Source organism: Poromitra crassiceps, assembly GCF_964638095.1.
Source record: "Poromitra crassiceps genome assembly, chromosome: 8".
NCBI lineage: Eukaryota > Metazoa > Chordata > Actinopteri > Beryciformes > Melamphaidae > Poromitra > Poromitra crassiceps.
Window position 1 is genome coordinate 3238982 of NC_139629.1, and position 22948 is coordinate 3261929.

General features: G+C 46.4%; 1 pseudogene across 1 annotated transcript in view; it reads right to left on the minus strand.

The window, feature by feature from the left end:
- Positions 1 to 4018: 4018 nt before the first annotated feature.
- Positions 4019 to 22948, minus strand: part of LOC310781638 (glycerol-3-phosphate dehydrogenase, mitochondrial-like) — a 32368-nt pseudogene continuing 13438 nt past the window's right edge. Inside the window, exons 7-11 of the transcript in view lie at positions 22759 to 22894; positions 22299 to 22343; positions 16731 to 16872; positions 5799 to 5931; positions 4019 to 4390 (exon numbers count right to left, since the gene is read on the minus strand). The product of the transcript in view is annotated as a glycerol-3-phosphate dehydrogenase, mitochondrial-like (transcript). The remainder of the gene's footprint in view (positions 4391 to 5798; positions 5932 to 16730; positions 16873 to 22298; positions 22344 to 22758; positions 22895 to 22948) is intronic.

Genomic DNA, 22948 nt, shown 5'->3' on the forward strand with positions numbered 1-22948 from the left:
TTTGGGATGACTGAAGCACATGTGATTGAGCACAGTGCTTGCCTTATATACCTCAGTTTGATCTATTCCGACATCCCATATTAGAATCCAGCTCCTCTGACAGCTGAGCTGCTGCCACTTCACTCTAGTCTATTTTTCAGTGCTGAGCCCAAACAGCCACCCACCCAACCCACCCATCAAGTTTCAGGGCCTGGCTCATACCCCCCCCCCCCCCCCTTCACACACAGCCCTTCACAATAAAGGTCCAACACACACTTCACACAGCGCTTCAAAATAAAAGTCCAACACACACTTCACACAGCACTTCAAAATAAATGTCTGACACACACTTTACACAGCCCTTCACAATAAAAGTCCAACACATACTTCACACACAGCCCTTCCAAATAAAAATCCAACACACACTTCACACAGCCCTTCAGAATAAAAGTCCAACATATGCGTCACATAGCCCTTCAGAATAAAAGTCCAACATACGCTTCACACAGCCCTTCAGAATAAAAGTCCAACATACGCTTCACATAGCCCTTCAGAATAAAAGTCCAACATACACTTCACACACAGCCCTTCACAATTAAAGTCCAATACACACTTTACACAAAAACCTCCACTACAGTCAGTTCCCTGAAGGTCCAGGATAAGAATAAGAAGTAAAAAGGGCCTTCAATTCATGACTTCCAGAACTGGGCAGGAGGCCCTTCCAGTTCCTTGGTACATTCTTCCAATTATAATGCATCAGCAGGGTACTTTGTAACACTGAACCAAAGGACATACAGTATACAAGGTTCACCATCGAAAGCAGGAGTTTGAAATCAAAGAGTCTCCTAATTAGTTAGATTTCAACAGAATGTGTCATCAAAATGTCAGAAGGCTCCACACTTTGAACACATCCCGAAAAGGCTTCAGACACCTCGAACACGTAGACTGGGCTTATTACAATGACAGCTTATTGCTGATGAAGCAATAAGAAGGTGTATAATACGCTACAGGGCGTCTTCTCATAATGATTCACCTCTCACTGAGACATTAAAAAGCCTGGTAAGAGGTGTGACAGTGACCACAGTACCTTTTTTTGAGGGAACGTCCATCCCAGGTTTCGGAGTGGCTTGAGATTCCCGTGACCTCCTCCTTCCATAGCAGGGGGTCTTATCTCTGGAGGGTCAATTACCATCCGCTTTGGCTTGATCTTGTTTGTTGAACTTGACACAGTGAAGAAAGGCCTGACATTGACCAGAATCCACTGCATTAATGTGTTTCATGTTCTGCATTCATCATTGTCACTGAGCTGGAGAAGGCTGGCGGTGTCAAGGGGGACGGGGAAGATGGTGTGTGTGTGTGTGTGTGTGTGTGTGTGTGCATGGTTGAGAGAGAGAGAGAGAGGTATAGAGAGAGAGGGGGGCGACACTCTCTCTCACACACTGTAAAAAAAAAAGAGAATATATATACCTGTAAGAATTCATTCAGCTCCACTTGTCCATTTCAGACAGGTCAACTTCACTCAGGATTTCATGGAGTGTTTTCATCAATCTGGACAGTGCTGCTCTGGACAGTGCTGCTCTGGACAGTGATGCTCTGGACAGTGCTGCTCTGGTAGAAAAAAGTGAACGGCCATTAACTACTGTAAAAGGCAATACGTCCCTAATTGAAGCTTCCAGATGAAGAACCATAAAAGTCCATTTTAAACATTTTTAACACAATATTTTCTACATAATATTTGAGCCATATTTTCACAATATAGTGCAAATACCTTCAAATATTGTGACTGTGAATTTCACCCTCAAACAGTAAAACATCTCACTAAATGGTGAGGGGCATTACTTCACTCTTTGATTTTGGGTTGCAAGGGGGAAAAAAGAAATCCTGACATCGACTGATATATTTGAGTTCTGGACCACCCTGACTGAATATCAACTCGAAATCAGGCATTCTTACTGTATCATTTTAGAGGATTTCAAAGTTAAAGTCCAACATATTTACGGTACATTGAAACGACTAAGTCTGAACCTTGGGGTGCTTTAAAAAACACATTGCTCCATAAGCTCTGTCTTTTCGCGGAGCGATCATGCGTAGTCACCCCCAAAGGGCCATTCTGACTGCCTTTAACTACTAGACTACAAGTGTGCAAAAACACTATTGAGACAAGAATACTGCTGATCTCAAAAGCCTTCAACTGACACCAATGATTCTTTAGCCAAAATCACCAGAGACTGAGATGAGCTGAGATGCAAAACTGCCTTGACAGCATCTCATCAAAAGTCCCAAATTCATTCAGAGGAGCTCAAATGCAGAAAATAATTATAGGCATTCCATATCAGAAGCGATGAAAGATTCTTATGAACATGTAACTTCAGTATTTGCTGGTGACGACTGACGACATGTTATTTAGATATTGCGCCGTCAGAAACTCCCACGCAAACCCCACAGCTCAACTCGTGCAAAGTATTTCTTTTTGTATCTTATCATTGGATAACTTGATGTTGCACCACTATCACATGTTTAGCACATGTAAACAGGAAATGTACAGTATGGCTTATTTCCCCTTCAAAGGTTGACAGTTCAACACTGAACTGGCTGAGAAACATTATGAACATACTGTGTAAGAAATGACCACATTTCCCTAACTTTTTGCATGTGTACTTTATTTCCATGGCTTTCCCAGGTTTGACCGAAGGAACCATGAAGGAACCATGAAGGAACCATGAGCACAGAGAGACAGAAGAATGTACTTGACACAGGAATATGATGACAGGGGAAAACAAGGTAGATGTGTTGTATCTGTGAACAGCTGGAGGGAGGGTGCTACTGAACTAGCATCTCCACGACAGTCTGGAGTGTCATGGTTACCGAGCTAAAAGAGGATCATCGGCACACAGCTTATATTAAAAGGGAGAAATCTGAAACCTCTCCACATCTCATAAAGGCACACAAGAGAACAAACGCCCACTACAGTAGTAATAATATCACGCACACGCACGCACGCACGCGCACACGCACACACACACACACGCACACACACACACACACAGATCGTTACCTCTAATACTCTTTGGACATCCACACTTGTGATGAAGGCCTGGTTCTCTTTGTCTTCATGTATCTGTCAGCAGAGGGGTGAGGAACACCTTCATGTATCTGTCAGCAGAGGGGTGAGGAACACCTTCATGTATCTGTCAGCAGAGGGATGAGGAACACCTGGAAGTAGCCCTCCAGACAAGAAGGGGTTGGCCGCACATTTCAACTTCACAACTTTTTGTTTTATTTTCAATACACACATTTATGCAGAAACTTGTGATCTTAGAAGTGTCAGTCAGCTGTTCGGACCGGCTCTGTCGCCTATTTCATAATAGAGGAAGCACTTGGCTGCTGCCAGCTCCTCCTCCTCCTCCTGCCGGCTCCTCCTCCTGCAGGGACACATGGGCAGGTGGAGGGTCGTTAGTAGGGATGGGTATCATTTAGTATTTTTCCGGTGCTAAAACGATACTTTTAAAACGTACCCGTGCCTAAAATGGTACTTTTTCCCCTCTTTTCTTTCTCTTTTCTTTTTTAAGTGGATTTAAAGAGGATTTCAACACGAGATACGAGATAAAGGAGATAGGAAACGTTATGCCCTATAATGTTAGTGAAGGTGCGTGCAGCGCTGATTTCGGAGCACCGGAGGGTGGATATTTCACTCAGCAGCTTGGGCATGGCACCTAAATGAGGCACCTAAATCTGCGTTGCGATTCGGTACCGGTAGTATCGGTACTGATATTTGTAGTAGCATATGCCGGTTTGGAGGACGCTATAGTACCATGAGTGCATTTTTAGCATCAGTGGGCATCATGGGAAATGAACCCTTATTGCAGTGTATAGAAGTACTACCGTGAGTTGTCGTCCACTAACCAATCAAGTATTTGCACTCAAACCTGGAATCCACTACAGTTTTCAAATGATGTAAATATGTAAACTTCTTCTTCTTCTTTCGTGTATCATCAGATGGCCAACTCCATGTCGTGCCGCCACGCCCTCGTCTCCGGTCCTAAGTCGAGGAGGCCGGCTGCTGAGGGTGGGCTGTACAGGGGGCAGCTTCTGAGGGTGGGCTGTACAGGGGGCAGCCGGTGATTCTGTGCTCGGCAGTCTGCTCAGGCTCGCCACACTCGCATGCCGCACTGACCGATAGGCCCCACTTCTTCAGGGATGACTTGAAGCGGCCGACCCCAGTGCGTAGGCGATTCGGCGAGGTCCATAGATGGCGTGGTAGGTCTTCTCCTTTTACACCACCTCCTGGGTCCTGGATGTACCGGTGGATGCGGGAGGGCCCAACCGTCTCCCAGGTCTGTTTCCAGGATGCTGCCAGCCAGGCGTCTCTGGATAAATCCTCGGGAATAGACTTTAGCATCTCTTGACCCGCCTTGTTGTAGGGATATGATATATGATACTTTATTGTCCACCATGGTGGACATTTTTCTTTGGCTTCTCTTCTCATAGAGACACATTGTGCACAGTCAGCACACCATAAAACGTAAAGACATAGAACATAAAACACACATGTACAAGTTAAGACATAGATGGTGCAAATAAGCACATGATTACAAATACAAACACCTAACTAAAAATGGCTTCCTACCTATCTAAGATACCTGTCATATACCTACCTACCTAAAATATTACAAATACAACACCTAAGTAAAATGGCGAGACTTGAGTCTGTATGGTATTATGTCAACTAAGAATCCAAAACTGTTGTCTTTGGTTCTCCTTGGAATTGGACGATCCCAAGGTTAGTTACGTCATCATGTTTGAAAGTCCCAAAACAATGAGTGGTTTGCTTCTCAGAAAGGTGCAGTAAGGAGAGCAATCTGATCCACATCTGGGCTGCTGCACTACAGACGTCACATTCTGGAGAGAATGACAGGAAGGGTGAGGTTTCATCTACACTCAGCAGAATCAAACCGTATCAAAAGCACTACTAGGTAGGGTGCTATTAATAGAGAAATACAAACAAAACTCCAGACTGGAATAGAAAGATCAAAACAATAGCTATTTAGTGCTCATGCAGGCAGTGTGAATGGCTTTTGTGTGGCGCTTATTATTGCAATCTCAGTGTAGCAACGGTACAGAGCAAATCTCAGTAATTAACCTATGGTAATGACAAAAGCCAATTTATGGCTCTTAAAGATCAAATGTATCTGGGTTAATGTGAGGTCAGTCTAATGCATGTGCGGGAATACCAGTGCTGGAATTGTACTAGCTGGTTGAGAGATGTATTGGGAATGATGCCAGTGGGAATAATGTTGTCAAAAACATAATGTTGTCTCTAAATAGACAGTAATGCACCAGCTTGTGTCAGGTTACATTTCCATGGACTGTGAGCACAGCAGTAACGTTACACTTTGCTGTTATATTTATACACAAAATCAATGACCATGATGTGGTAAGCCTGATAGAAGACTTTTTGGTGTCGTTTGTCATTTTTGTTTTTAGTTTTTTAATCTACAGTCTGTGTTAGCTGTTCAATATGACAATGTCTTGGATTTAAGCAGTCTTGCAGAGAAAATGTCTTGGACGTTTACCTTCTTCTTCTGCTCGCTCCAGCTCAGGTTCCTCGCCATGAGCTCCAGGATCCGAGGAAGCGCCTCCTCCGCCCGCCCGTGTGTTCAGGAATGACATCAATGGCTGTGCATGCATACTCCTTTATAGCATACTGGACCTAGATGCAACTATGGTTACAGAGACTATATATCTTCTATGAACTCCAAAGATCACTCACATGTTCAATACATGCTCTGATTGACAGTAGTGATATGCCGTCTGCCAACCTCGCTCTCGATGGAAGGAAATTCCGACACGAGGCGCTTGGCCACAATGGGCCACCTCTTCCTGGTCACCTGGGCCATCTTGGCCACTTCGTAGGCTCTGCCTCCGTAGGTGGAGGCCAGATGTTGGGGCCACCTGGACACAGTGACAGACACAACACCTGGACACGGTGACAGACACAACACCTGGACACTGACAGACACAACACCTGGACACAGTGACAGACACAACACCTGGACACGGTGACAGACACAACACCTGGACACGGTGACAGACACAACACCTGGACACGGTGACAGACACAACACCTGGACACAGTGACAGACACAACACCTGGATAAAGTGACAGACACAACACCTGGACACAGTGACAGACACAACACCTGGACACGGTGACAGACACAACACCTGGACACGGTGACAGACACAACACCTGGACACAGTGACAGACAACACCTGGACACACTGACAGACACAACACCTGGACACGGTGACATACACAACACCTGGACACGGTGACAGACACAACACCTGGACACGGTGACAGACACAACACCTGGACACTGACAGACACAACACCTGGACACAGTGACAGACACAACACCTGGACACGGTGACAGACACAACACCTGGACATAGTGACAGACACAACACCTGGACACAGTGACAGACACAACACCTGGACACGGTGACAGACACAACACCTGGACACAGTGACAGACACAACACCTGGACATAGTGACAGACACAACACCTGGACACAGTGACAGACACAACACCTGGACACTGACAGACACAACACCTGGACACAGTGACAGACACAACACCTGGACACGGTGACAGACACAACACCTGGACATAGTGACAGACACAACACCTGGACACAGTGACAGACACAACACCTGGACACGGTGACAGACACAACACCTGGACACAGTGACAGACACAACACCTGGACACGGTGACAGACACAACACCTGGACATAGTGACAGACACAACACCTGGACACAGTGACAGACACAACACCTGGACACTGACAGACACAACACCTGGACACTGACAGACACAACACCTGGACACGGTGACAGACACAACACCTGGACACGGTGACAGACAGTGACAGACACAACACCTGGACATAGTGACAGACACAACACCTGGACACTGACAGACACAACACCTGGACACGGTGACAGACACAACACCTGGACACGGTGACAGACACAACACCTGGACACAGTGACAGACACAACACCTGGACACTGACAGACACAACACCTGGACACAGTGACAGACACAACACCTGGACACGGTGACAGACACAACACCTGGACATAGTGACAGACACAACACCTGGACATAGTGACAGACACAACACCTGGACACAGTGACAGACACAACACCTGGACACGGTGACAGACACAACACCTGGACACAGTGACAGACACAACACCTGGACACGGTGACAGACACAACACCTGGACACAGTGACAGACACAACACCTGGACATAGTGACAGACACAACACCTGGACATAGTGACAGACACAACACCTGGACACGGTGACAGACACAACACCTGGACACAGTGACAGACACAACACCTGGACACTGACAGACACAACACCTGGACACAGTGACAGACACTGACAGACACAACACCTGGACACAGTGACAGACAGTGACAGACACAACACCTGGACACAGTGACAGACAGTGACAGACACAACACCTGGACACGGTGACAGACACAACAGGGCATTAGCTATTCAACCAGACTCCAAACACAGCCCACTGACAGATCAGGGCTCCAAGGGAGTTACGCTGCATTTAAATAGCACCTTTTGATATGAGATCAATACGACGGATTAACAGTCAAGTCAGTTATGGGGAGATGCTGAGGGGAGACAGCATGCTTTGACTGTGAGATGCTGAGGGGAGACAGCATGCTTTGACTGTGAGATGCTGAGGGGAGACAGCATGCTTTGACTGTGAGATGCTGAGGGGAGACAGCATGCTTTGACTGTGAGATGCTGAGGGGAGACAGCATGCTTTGACTGTGAGATGCTGAGGGGAGACAGCATGCTTTGACTGTGAGATGCTGAGGGGAGACAGCATGCTTTGACTGTGAGATGCTGAGGGGAGACAGCATGCTTTGACTGTGAGATGCTGAGGGGAGACAGCATGCTTTGACTGTGAGATGCTGAGGGGAGACAGCATGCTTTGACTGTGAGATGCTGAGGGGAGACAGCATGCTTTGACTGTGAGATGCTGAGGGGAGACAGCATGCTTTGACTGTGATACATTATGTGCCAGAACTAAACAAAGAAGTTATTTCAATTCCAATGGTTTTGTTACTTTTTTTCACAAAAGGTCAAGCGCTGTCAAAAATATCAGCATATTGACCTTTTTAAACATTCCAGAAACATTGGGATCATGGATTATGCTTTCGTCTCCTCTTTCTTGCGAGCAACGGGTTAAAACTCATTCACACCAAAGTCACAGGGGGGCTGCAACGCTCCGTGCTTGTCATTTGCAGGTCATTGTACAGTTAATTTGAAGTCTAACATGGCATGGACTGTCCTGGTGATGTGTGTATTGTCAGGAGGACAGAGAGATGGCGTCGGATGACAGCAGGCTATGTTAACACTTGAGTGGATCCACTCAGCTCTCACACACTGCTGGCTAATTCTCTCGCTGGCCTACAGGAACACTTGTCTCGTCATCATCATCATCCGTGCAGTGTTGGGCAGTAGCTTGCTACAAGTAGTGAAGCTACATAGCTTAACTACATTTCTCAGTAGCTTGGTGGTAGCTTCACTACTTTTGAACCAAGTAGCTTTTTCAGTAGCTAAGCTATTTATAGACCCAAGTAGCTTGTAGCTTCCCGCTACATTATAAGGTGAGCAGATTTCTCAAATGAAAATCGGGGACATTTCCAGTCCGGCAATCAATATTTATCATTAAAATATCCAATGTTATTACCTATGAAATAGAAAAGGGGGATGATTCCGGTTTCATTTATTAATAAATTAATAAACAGTGTCGGCTTCACGAAGAGGCCCCTGGTGGTGCCCCCCCCCCCTTCCCCACACACGCACGCACGCACGCACGCACGCACACACGCACACACACACACACACACACACACACACACACACACACACACGCACACACACACACACTTCATTCACTGTGCTCCTTTACAAAATGTCAAAGTGTTCTCCAGCAGCATGAGCATGAGGCCTGGCTGTCCTAACCTAACCTAACCTAATGTACCGAATGTTTTATGAAAAGCCTCAGTATTTTCGGTGTCGTCCTGAGTGCTTTTTCATTGTTCAAGATTTCCTGGACCAGCAGGAAGCAGCATGTGCGCTTGTTGGATGTCTGGATCAACAGGCTACATAGACATGTGATGCTTTTATATGCTTTTAACCCGCCCGTAAGCCTCCCGCAACCTTCCTGATTGAGTGGTTGGCCAGTGACGTCTGTAAAGGGAAGACTCATTTGTAGCCTACTCATAGAATCCATTCTCATTGAGATATCTTGAGGTGAGAGCGGTCAGGGTTCCCCTTTGAAATGTGACCATGCTGGTTTTTCAAAATTAATTATTTCACCCCCTTCCTTCCCGACAAGGTACAGTAGCATGGCATTGTTGCTCCCAATATGCTGTAGATCTTTACAGTTTCATAGCCTATAAGTATCTTCACTCTAGATTTAAGATTGAGCCCGCTACAGCTAGAGTCATATTGACCGCAGACGCCAGTAGAAAATCGGGGACATTTTCGGGGACAGCTCCAGCCGGGGACAGGTCCCCAAAAACGGGGACGTCTGGTCACCTTACGCTACAAGCTACTCGCCAGACAAAATCCATGAGCAAAGCACGCAGTGGAGATTTCTGCTGTGGTTTGGATTAAACAGGAGGAGACATATGCATATGTCAAGTGTGCCTGTGTAGCCAATAAAGCACTTCCAGTTCCATTATGACGAACAACAAGTGTTGTTGTCTCATCCTTGCTTTTTAGCATCCTTGCCTCTTGCAGCAAGACCCGGCACTACTCTGCCTCTGATTGGGTTGGGTTTAGGCAATGAAGACTGACGATTGGTTAAGGGTAGGGCAAAATACGTCATGTGCTGGCGAAGTCACATCAGCAACGAACTTTGAAAGATGGCAGAGCCAGAGGGAGGCGTGATTTCTATTCGCACATAGGTTACGCAATAACCACGCCCTGTGCCCGCCTACGCAGCAGTCAAGCACCGGGATTGGCCAGGAGCAAGTCTTTTGTGAAAAACTGTAAAACCAATTTTTGAGGTGTTAAACTACTTGGAGTCATTATATAAATGGAGTCATTATAAATGATGACGTATGGGAAAGTCAATGTAATAATAGTTGTGTTGAAGGGGACTCTTGTTGTATTGTGTGGTTAATTGAAAACTAATGATGTTTGTCTCTGCATAGGAGGGGCTGCATCCTTCAATGGGGGATTCATGTCCCTGCTTCTGACAGGGGAAGGCACCAGGACTGCTGCCTACATACTGTAACTGGACCCATTTGCAGGGGCTTAGCCTACTGTATGTGTTTGGTTTAGTTCAGTTTTGTCTTGTCAAGTTTTGAATAGTGATCTGTTTATTAAGGACAATTAAACCTTTTCGAGTCGTTTGTTGGGGAAAAGCCATAACAAAACTGCCTAGAGATCCATTGTGGGGGGTGAGAGAGAGGACAATGCAAGAGAGAGAAGAGAGAGGACAAGGCGAGAGAGAGGACAAGGCAGGAGAGAGAGAGGACAGGGAGAGAGAGGACAAGGCAGGAGAGAGAGAGGACTTCAAGGCGGGAGAGAGAGGACAAGGCAGGAGAGAGAGGACAAGGCAGGAGAGAGGACTTCAAGGCGGGAGAGAGAGGACAAGGCAGGAGAGAGAGAGGACAGGACAAGGCAGGAGAGAGAGAGGACTTCAAGGCGGGAGAGAGAGGACAAGGCAGGAGAGAGAGGACAAGGCAGGAGAGAGAGGACAAGGCAGGAGAGAGGACAAGGCGGGAGAGAGGACTTCAAGGCGGGAGAGAGAGGACAAGGCAGGAGAGAGGACAAGGCAGGAGAGAGGACTTCAAGGCGGGAGAGAGAGGACAAGGCAGGAGAGAGAGGACAAGGCAGGAGAGAGAGAGGACAAGGCGGGAGAGAGGACTTCAAGGCGGGAGAGAGAGGACAAGGCAGGAGAGAGAGGAGAAGGCAGGAGAGAGAGGACAAGGCAGGAGAGAGAGAGAGGACTTCAAGGCGGGAGAGAGAGGACAACGCAGGAGAGAGAAGAGAGAACAGGGAGAGGGGAGGGGACTTCAAGGCAGGAGAGGACAACCAGTCCACCACCATCCCCACTGTCTGACCTCCCCTCCAACCTGTCCCCTCACCCCCCCACCGTCTGACCTCACCTCTAGCCTTCCAACTCCCTCCTGTCTCCTTTCCCGTCCTCCAACAAAATGCCCTCCTCTGCCATCTATCTATGTATCTCCCGGCCTCCTTCCTCTCACCCTGTTTGCACTCAACCACTCTACTACCATCTCTGCAGGGACTGACCCGCAGAGGAGAGAGGGGAGCAGGCACAGTCCCTGCAGAGATGGTGAGAGTGGTTGAGTGAGAACAGGGTGAAGGAAGGAGACCGGGAGATGGCAGAGGAGGGAGGGGTGGGGGGATGGGGGAGGGGGGCCAGGAGATGGCAGAGGAGGGAGGGGTGGGGGGATGGGGGCCAGGAGATGGCAGAGGAGGGGTGGGGGAAGGAAGCCAGGAGATGGCAGGGGAGGGAGGCCAGGAGATGGCAGAGGAGGGAGAGGGAGGGGTGGGGGAGCAGGGTGAAGGAAGGAAGCCAGGAGATGGCAGAGGAAGAGCAGGGTGAAGGAAGGAGGCCAGGAGATGGCAGAGGAGGGGATGAGGGAGGGGTGGGGAGACGACTTCAAATCCCCTGCAGGAATCGAACCTGCACTTCTCCGATGTATGCGGTTGTTAAGGTGACCGCCTTAACCCCTAGACCATCAGCCTAGGTAACTTACAATGGATCTCTAGGCAGTTTTGTTATGGCTTTCCCAATGAAAGACTTGAAAAGGTTTTAGTGTCCGTACCGGGATTCAAACTACAAACCTTTGGGTTGGAAGGCATGGTCTTTCACCACTGGACTACAGCCCATCTCAAACACACAGAACATGCAGCAAGTCAAATAGATGTGGTTAAGATTAGGGTTTTCTTAACCACGACCATACCCTAACAATTGATATGGTTGGGGGGGGGGGGGGGGGGGGGATATATATTTATTTTTTAATATTTTGTTTTCAATTATTAATATTATTATTTTCACATTTACTAATCATTAACCACTCTATTCAGGAATTGACCGACTAATCAGCAACTATCTAATGATTAACTAATATATTCACGAACTGACATGTATTAATCATTAAAGAAACAGTTAACTACTCTGAGTCTGCACTGAGTGCTCATAAGTGTCAAAATAGAAAACCAGATTCAAACATAGGCAGAATGGTTCCAGGTCCATGTTTATCATACCAGAATGTTAGCACAACAATACAAAACTCATAGCAACAAGTAGACCAGTGGTTTATTGATAGTATTCTGTGACATCACCCCATCAGCCTAGGTAACTTACAATGGATCTCTAGGCAGTTTTGTTATGGCTTTCCCAATGAAAGACTTGAAAAGGTTTTAGTGTCCGTACCGGGATTCAAACCACAAACCTTTGGGTTGGAAGGCATGGTCTTTCACCACTGGACTACAGCCCAGCTCAAACACACAGAACATGCAGCAAGTCAAATAGATGTGGTTAAGATTAGGGTTTTCTTAACCACGACCATACCCTAACCCAATTGATATGGTGGGGGGGGGTATATATATATATATATATATTTTCAATTATTAATATTATTATTTTCACATTTACTAATCATTAACCACTCTATTCAGGAATTGACCGACTAATCAGCAACTATCTAATGATTAACTAATATATTCACGAACTGACATGTATTAATCATTAAAGAAACAGTTAACTACTCTGAGTCTGCACTGAGTGCTCATAAGTGTCAAAATAGAAAACCAGATTCAAACATAGGCAGAATGGTTCCAGGTCCATGTTTATCACCAGGCCGTTATTGAAAATAAGAATTTGTTCTTAACACATTCACTGCCAGACGTTTTTTTTTTACTGTAGTTAGCTTCTGCCAGAGGGTTTTTTTGAGGATTCTGGCTCATCTTTCAAGACCCGAGGATTCTTTTCTGCTAAGATTTTGTGAACACACAATATCTCAAAAGAACTAATAGAATGTGTGCTTTCTCTGTCTAAAAGAGTTAGTTTGTAGAGTTAGTAGTTATGTAAGCATTAGCAGTTGAATACAGCATGGTTTCAGCGTCAGAAAAATTATTCAGAGATAAACGGCTTTTTGTGAAATTCGATAGAACAGTCACTTTAACCATTCATTTTTGGCATCAGTAAGACTTCAGACATCTAAACAATAGTTTTGAACAGTAATTTCCTCCATAACAGCAGGAAACCCCCTCTGCTTCCAACTCCTCCCTCCGTGTGTGTTCTCCTCCTGCCTCCCTGGCTCTCCAGCGGGCGTGTCACAACGAAGTTGCTGCTGCTGCTGTGCCTGTTTGCGCGGCCGCTGTTTGAGGAAGTCTGGGTGGACTCGCTCGTTTCGTGGAGTTTTGGTTGAGAGCTTTGATGAAGGTTTTGCCATTCTGGTCATATTTATGCTGCGTGTTTCAAAGTGTGCATCCAATCTATTCTTGGAACCCCCCACCGTTGCCACCGCTGTGCATCAGCGCGAAAGTGAAAGCGTTTTCGCCATCAATTTTACAGTATGAGAACGGCTTCCTCGCTTTTCCCTCCAGTTTTGGGTCGCCTCTTTCTACTGTGGAGAGACATGTCGCCACTCAGTGGGTCCGTAAAATAGATTATACACATTCAATACCTCCAATTCTGGTGTAGGAGACGTAAAAGGGTTAGATCAACGTCCCACCGTCAAAAAAAAAAAATCGTCATTGGCAGTCAACCGTTGGATTATTTTTGACGTATTAATACGTCAATGGCAGTGAACGTGTTAATTAACTTGCCTGTTTAAATAAAGGTTGATGATGATACCATAATGTTAGCACAACAATACAAAACTCACAGCAACAAGTAGACCAGTGGTTTATTGATAGTATTCTGTGACATCACCACACAGACATCTTGGTCTGATTGTAATCAATTAACAGGTGATTAACAATCTAATTACACACACAGCCAATGAGCTGTGTGTAGTGTAAAGTGCCATATTGGTGGGAAATGCATGTGACATCATGGGAATACTATGAATAGACAAGTCCAAGTGAATCAGTTGTTATTAACACATTCACTGCCAACAACGTGTAAACACGTTTTCAGAATCCAGCTGTTGACTGCCAACAACGTGTAAACACGTTTTCAGAATCGATTTTTTTTTTTTGACGGTGGGACGTTGATCTAACCCTTTTACGTCTCTTATATAAGTATTGGACGTGTACAACGTGTACAACCCATTCCACCGACCCACTAAGTGGCGACAAGGAAGTAGGAAGGCAAGCAAAAAGCAGTGTGATCCATTTCCATTCTCATGAAAATGGGTGGGCGGAGGCGCTTTCGTTTCCGCGCTGATTGCTGGCGGTGCGGGATTGCAAACTTGCATAGTGGATTGCGGATGGAGCACACTTTGAGGCACGCAGCGTAAATATGACCAGAGTCGCAGGGGCTTCATCGGAGCTCTCGGCCAGGGCTCCGGGAGGCGGGCGAGTCCAGCCGGGCTTCCTCGGGGAGCGGCCACGCAGACAGGCACAGCCAGGCACAGCCGCACAGCGGCAGCGGGGCAGTGAGACTGGTGACACGCTTGTGGTGCAGCAGGCTATTTTGCAAATTGGAAACAGCCATAAAAGGCTTTTAGAATGGGATTTTCAACCCATTCTTTTTTGTTTCTTTTTCGCTCTAATTTAGAGTAATTTAATTTCTATTCAGAAATTTATTTGAGAGGTCGAGAGTATGAGAAAGTGCATTTGCACAGGTAGGAAAGTGCTTGTGACAGGGCGCTGCAGCCAAGAAGAACGCCCACGGAGGGAGGAGTTGAGCAGAGGGGAGTTTCCTGCTGTTATGGAGGAAATTACTGTTCAAAACTATTGTTTAGGTCTTACTGATGCCAAAAATGAATGGTTAAAGTGATCGAATTTCACAAAAAGCCGTTTATCTCTGAATATTTTTTCTGACGCTAAAACCATGCTGTATTCAATTGCTAATGCTTACATAACTACTAACTCTACAAACTAACTCTTTTAGACAGAGAAAGTACACATTCTATTAGTACTTTTGAGATATTGTATGTTCACAAACTCCAAGCAGAAAAGAATCCTCGGGCTCTTGTAAAATGAGCCAGAATCCTCAAAAAACGGCTTGGCAGAAGCTACCTACAGCAAAAAAAACGGCTGGCAGTCAATGTGTTAAGCTTTATACGAGGCGGACGAGTCTGTTGTGGCCTTCACCTTGTCAGTCTCACGTGAGCATGGGCGCCTGGCCAATCCCGGCGCTTGACTGCTGCGTAGGCGGGCACAGGGCGTGGTTGTTGCGTAACCTATGTGCGAATAGAAATCACGCCAGAGGGAGCCACTGGCAGTGATGAAGAAGACGTTCAGGTTTTATTGTCTGTTTTTGAATATTGTGCCAGTGAGAGTTTCAGTGTGTTTTATAATATAATAAACAATCAAAATGAGATATTTTTTTTGCCTGTCTATTTGTTTGGTGGAAAGATGTTCTTTGACATGAAGTTGATTTATTGTGAGGAAAAAAGTAGCTTTGATGTAGCACGCTGCTTTTGCCATGTTGCTTCATTTCTCTGGGGATAGCTTCAATGTAGTTTAGCTATATTTAATCGAGAGTAACTGATAGCTTAGCTTACTACATTTTCCAACTAGCTTGCCCATCACAATCTGTGTTCGCTGTCCAGCTCAGAAACTCACTAAATATTTAGGGGTTCAAGTCCCGAAGGGGCCGAAACCCTATTGTTTTTGTACTGGTTTATTATTATATTCATTAGCGTTGTTATTTTTATGCCGCAACACAAATTCCTGTGAGCTGGTACATCGCAGAGATGTGAAATTTGGCCCAATAGACCATTTTCACAGGGGCCATTTTGTGTTGAAAAGGCAGGGTAAACACAGGTGCAAGCAAAACACTGAGTGCGTTTACATGCACACCAATAAACTGATAACTGTGAGTAATCAGTTTATGGCAATAATCTGATTTCTGCGTTTACATGCACTTTAATAATCCGACAATAGGAAAAACCCGGGTTTACAATACATGATTTAGTCAATTCGTCGGATTTCTCTCCAGAAGGCGGCGGTAATTCAACTACCGTATTTACGTTACGTTTATGTATAAACCCACAAGAAACCTGATACGCTGTATACATGCACTCAAAACACAGGTTATTGGCCAAAAACCTAGGTATGTTTATCGGTTTATTCATAACCCGATAACGGCCATAAACGGATAAAGCTTATCGGTTTATGCTGTTTACATGACCATTTGAATAATCAGGTAACTCCAGAAATCCGCTAATAAACTGTTTATTGTCTGCATGTAAACGCACTCACTGAGAAAAAAACAATTTCTACATCAGCAGATGTATTCTATGTACTCTCTACTAAACTTCAGACAAACTTCTTGCCATGGTCGCACTTGAATTTTTTTTCGATCTCTGGATCTCTTATTCTGATCAGGATCAAAACACGAGCACTCAGAGTTTTTCTGTTTTCTGTTGCTTTTGATGCTGCCTTGTGGAGCTAATTTAATTGAATTTAAACCTTACGGAGTTTTGAAAGATTTAAAGGGAAATGGTGCTATATTAAAATACAAATAGTGTGACTAACCACCGATGGTAGCCACTAGCCAGTCCACTGTCACTAATGTTGACAATGTGGTTTGTGCAGATTGACTGAGTGCCCTTGGAGTCGGGGTCTGTGACTAGAGGACGGATACCACTCCAGGCTGCCAACACATCTCCTCTCCTCACTGCACCAGACAATCACAACAGGGACAAGCATGTTGGCAAATGCAAACACACATATATTATGGACATCTATGGTATGAAGACACACACGTCTTGGATATATGCAATGCAGGCGTATACAGTACATGCGTGGACGTGGACACACACACACACACACACACACAAGAATTATTGCATTTCACACAAGCCTTGAAGAGATGTCTCCATCTCTCCTCCCTATTTCACTACGAGAGCAGGGAAATAAACGAGCTCCAGCTGCTGCTCCTCAACAATCCACTTTTCTTATATTGTAGTGACATATAAAGAATTAAATATTAATACGCTGTTGTGTATCGATTGAGAAAATACCTGCCACTATAATGGGCTGGTTGATATTTCTGAATAAAACAATGACAAACTCGTTAGCAAAGGGCATTTTTGAAACATTCATGACAGTTGAGTAGCTGTGGAGCAGAAGGCCTCACATGGGTAATAAAAAGCGTGCGTGCAGATGAAGATACTGCACATTTATAGCCGTACAAAATGAAACGTATGCATGATAAACAACGTCTCTGGAGCTATATTAACCTTGGAAGACCTGCCACAATGGATTCAACAGTCCAATTGATTATCTTGATGGCTGAAAACATTGAACTGGTACTGGTTCAACTGATCCTCATCCTGAACCCTTACGAGTCAATACAGTTCATACTATTTAACACGTCTAATGGAAATGATGACAGCCAACAAAGGAGAGACGTCCTTTGAGTGATTTGGGATGTGAAGGCTAAAAGATTTCCAAGACTGAAAATATTCGTCGGGGAAAAAGAAGAAGATTTTTTCCATTCTTTGATTCCAAGAGGCCGAGTGAACCACACTGATGCCTCCTTTGTTAGGCTGACTCATGATTGGGGAATGGAACTGTTGTGTGCTGTGGAAAGATTTCTCCACAAAGACAGAAAGAGAGTCCACTTGGGCCTGCAGGAGCAGAACAAAGAGCGCCCAGTCTTTAAAACATAGCAGCCCAGTCAGCAGAGACAGAGAGTGGAGTGGAGTGGAGTGCAGTGGAGTGGAGTAGGGATCTGGAGCTCCATGTGTGTCACTAGTGAGGCTGGTGTGAATGTGAGAAGACATGGAGACCCCACTCCCTTAAGGGAAGGACAGGGGGGGGGGGGGGGGACACTGCAGGGCCGGTGGCTCTTCTGAGGTGTCACTGCCATACAATGTGACAAAGCCCTCCGGTGTGACCCCGCTGTCCCCTCCTCCCACCTTCTCAGACGGGTGAGTGAAGACCCTGGGCCGGGCGTCACCACAGGCAAGGACGGAGACGGCGTGGAGTGGAGTCCGCCAGTCACGGCTTCTCGCTCTCATCTCACTTCACACTTGTATCCCCCGCACTTCCCTGGGAGGAGGAGCCTCTTTCTTTTGTTTTCTTCTCAGGCCGCAGGGTCTCTCTACTCACTTTGTGACCACGGGACTTTACAGGGTCTCTCTACTCACTTTGTGACCACGGGACTTGACAGGGTCTCTCTACTCACTTTGTGACCACGGGACTTTACAGGGTCTCCCTACTCACTTTGTGACCACAGGACTTTACAGGGTCTCTCTACTCACTTTGTGACCATGGGACTTTACAGGGTCTCTCTACTCACTTTGTGACCACGGGACTTTACAGGGTCTCTCTACTCACTTTGTGACCATGGGACTTTACAGGGTCTCTCTACTCACTTTGTGACCACGGGACTTTACAGGGTCTCTCTACTCACTTTGTGACCACGGGACTTTACAGGGTCTCTCTACTCACTTTGTGACCACGGGACTTTACAGGGTCTCTCTACTCACTTTGTGACCACGGGACTTTACAGGGTCTCTCTACTCACTTTGTGACCACGGGACTTTACAGGGTCTCTCTACTCACTTTGTGACCACGGGACTTTACAGGGTCTCTCTACTCACTTTGTGACCACGGGACTTTACAGGGTCTCTCTACTCACTTTGTGACCACGGGACTTTACAGGGTCTCTCTACTCACTTTGTGACCACGGGACTTTACAGGGTCTCTCTACTCACTTTATGACCACGGGACTTTACAGGGTCTCTCTACTCACTTTGTGACCACGGGACTTGACCAGGTTCTCTCTACTCACTTTGTGACCACGGGACTTTACAGGGTCTCTCTACTCACTTTGTGACCACGGGACTTTACAGGGTCTCTCTACTCACTTTATGACCACGGGACTTTACAGGGTCTCTCTACTCACTTTGTGACCACGGGACTTTACAGGGTCTCTCTACTCACTTTGTGACCACGGGACTTTACAGGGTCTCTCTACTCACTTTGTGACCACGGGACTTGACCAGGGTCTCTCTACTCACTTTGTGACCATGGGACTTGACCAGGGTCTCTCTACTCACTTTGTGACCACGGGACTTGACCAGGGTCTCTCTACTCACTTTGTGACCACGGGACTTGACCAGGGTCTCTCTACTCACTTTGTGACCACGGGACTTGACCAGGGTCTCTCTACTCACTTTGTGACCACGGGACTTGACCAGGGTCTCTCTACTCACTTTGTGACCACGAGACTTTACAGGGTCTCTCTACTCACTTTGTGACCACGGGACTTGACCAGGGTCTCTCTACTCACTTTGTGACCACAGGACTTTACAGGGTCTCTCTACTCACTTTGTGACCACGGGACTTGACCAGGGTCTCTCTACTCACTTTGTGACCACAGGACTTTACAGGGTCTCTCTACTCACTTTGTGACCACGGGACTTGACCAGGGTCTCTCTACTCACTTTGTGACCACGGGACTTGACCAGGGTCTCTCTACTCACTTTGTGACCACGAGACTTTACAGGGTCTCTCTACTCACTTTGTGACCACGGGACTTGACCAGGGTCTCTCTACTCACTTTGTGACCACGGGACTTGACCAGGGTCTCTCTACTCACTTTGTGACCACGAGACTTTACAGGGTCTCTCTACTCACTTTGTGACCACGGGACTTGACCAGGGTCTCTCTACTCACTTTGTGACCACGGGACTTTACAGGGTCTCTCTACTCACTTTGTGACCACGGGACTTTACAGGGTCTCTCTACTCACTTTGTGACCACGGGACTTGACCAGGGTCTCGCCCAGACATACGCCGCGTCACCCTGCCGTCTGCAGCCATGCTGCCTGCAGCCGGATGCTAGTCTGAGGCCTGAGCTGTGACACATCCGCAACAACACTTCCTGTCTGCTCTCTCTCTCTCTCTCTCTCACTTATCTCCGCCTTCATCTATCCATCTACCTCTCTCTACCTCTCTCTCCCCCCCTCTCTCTCTCTCTATCTATCTATACCTGTTTCACTATCTCTCCTGTGTACTTTACAGTAGACAGAATATCATCTTACTTTCCCTCAATTCTTTTCCCTTTAGCATAGAGAAGGCAGAGCTAATATTGAGGAATGCAGAAAAAAGCGCTCCTGGACTAATCTTGTGCTGAGTACAGCCATGATAATGATGATGGATTAGAAATCAGGCGGTGCATTGGGATTACAGTGCTATTAACTGGCCGGGGGAGGAGGGCGAGGAGGCAGACCGCTCGCCAGCTAATCAATCAAATAATCGCGACAAGCCCTTGTCTACTCGAAACAATTAGACCACTTCTCCAAAATCAATAGCCCTGCATTCTGTTTAGATACCCACTGGTCACTCATTCAATAAAGCCTCCACGGGTTTTGATAAGCCTGCCAGTCGGCAAGGGCCATTTGAGGCTCCGAGTGGGGAGCAAGATACATCAAAGAGGCTCCAGGAAAGGACTCATAAAGATTGCAAATCGAAAACAATATAATTTAATGTGGTAAAGGTTGTTTTTTTTCTCCACCTGTTCATTATCAAATGTCTCTTGCAAAGGCGCTGGCATAAAAGGGGGGAAAAAATCTATTTGGTCTGGAGTGTTTGGGGAAAACAGGATGGACGTATTATATCTAAAGGACAACAAAATAACGAGGGGAGTCAAAGGGGCTTCAGAAAGTTGCAATGAGAAATAGTCCTCCTGGTGGTGGAGGTGTGCGGTGTTTCCAGCACAGCTCCTATACATAATTAAAGCAGGGATTTGTATCTGTCTGCACTCTGTGGCCTCCTGATGAATTAATATCTGGTGGAAGTCCTACACAGCCATCAGATTAGCCCATTTATTTCTGTCAGCTGCTTGCTCTATCAGCTATTTGTAAATCGGGTGTGTGTGTGTGTGTGTGTGTGTGGGGGGGGGGGGGCGTGAGGGGTGTGTATGTGTGTGTGTGTGGGGGGGGGGGGTGTTGAGATGGTCGGACATGTATTTATTATCATAAATGGCTGTTATGAATGAGGTGTGATTCAAACGTCCGGGCTATAGTGCCGCAAGTGTAAGCGTACAGTGATGAGTCATTTTTTTCTCCCCGCTGTGAGACATGTTATGTTGACGTTGTCGCGCTAGTTATAGCCTAAGCATCATAGCCTTTCCCTGCACACACACCCATGGAGACAGAAAAGAATGTATATGGGATATGACAGCTTCACATGACAACGTTATGGAAAAGACAAATACTTGTTGCTCTAAATCGGATCCATTATCAGTTAAGTATCATTTCGAGATACTATGAGGATATTGTACAAAAAAGAAACACACCCGCTGAGTAGCCTAGCAGTGATTCTCAACCGTTGTCATATCAAGGACCCCTATATACACATTAGGGCCATAGGCACAAATCTGAGAATATTTTTATTGTCAGACTTGATTTTGTCCAGAATTCTATATCTGTATAGAGAGGCAAAGTGGAACGTCACTTCCTGCTCCAGCACTGTACCAGAGATTTTCATCCGCCATTTATTTTCCCATAGACATTTCGTAAAATGCTTATAAAATAGTTTTACTTCGGCGAACCAAACGGTTCAGCGAACGCTATAATCGGGAAAGACCATAGAACATTTCACTTGGACAAAAAACAAAAAAAAAACAAAAAAAAACATTTTCTTTAAACCCGCATTTTTTTACGTTTTTGTCCCAGTGAAATGTTATGTGATCTCTCCTGTTTCTCAATATATCTGTACCGTTTGGTTTGAACCAGTAAAACAATTTTTATACGCATTTTACGAAATGTGTATGGGAAAATAAATGGCGGATGAAAATCTCTGGTACAGTGCTGAAGCAGGAAGTAGGCGGTCACTTTGCCTCTCTATTGTGGCTAGAGAGATAACAGGGAAACTATGATCAAAACAGGCATTCTTCTACATTCTGTATCGGTGTTAACTTCTCCTAAATTAAATAATGGTGAACTTTAAACAATTCATCAATTTGCTGGGGACCCCCTGGAACCTCCTCAAGGACCCCTTGTGGTCGCCGGACCCCACATTGAGAATCACTGGCCTAGAGGTCAAGACCAGGTGTGTGTGTGTGTGTGTGTCTCAGAGTGATAGTCACCTTCTACATCAGGGCTCAAGTAGTCAGAATGAAGTTGATGTCCTCCTGTGTGGGGATGGGGTGCTGCATGGTCTCTGTGGGGATGGGGTGCTGCATGGTCTCTGTGGGGATGGGGTGCTGCATGGTCTCTGTGGGGATGGGGTGCTGCATGGTCTCTGTGGGGATGGGGTGCTGCATGGTCTCTGTGGGGATGGGGTGCTGCATGGTCTCCTCTGTGGGGATGGGGTGCTGCATGGTCTCCTCTGTGGGGATGGGGTGCTGCATGGTCTCTGTGGGGATGGGGTGCTGTATGGTCTCTGGGGATGGGGTGCTGCATGGTCTCTGTGGGGATGGGGTGCTGCATGGTCTCCTCTGTGGGGATGGGGTGCTGCATGGTCTCCTCTGTGGGGATGGGGTGCTGCATGGTCTCTGTGGGGATGGGGTGCTGCATGGTCTCTGTGGGGATGGGGTGCTGCATGGTCTCTGTGGGGATGGGGTGCTGCATGGTCTCTGTGGGTGTGTCTGTGGTCGCGGCGATGGTCCTTCTCTCGCAGGGCAGGAAGAACATGACGCGCCCGTCGCTGGTGGCGGCGTGCAGGAGCCCCATGTTGTCTGGGCTGGAGGTGTGTGTGTGTGTGTGTGTGTGTGTGTGTGAGGGTACCAGCGTAGGG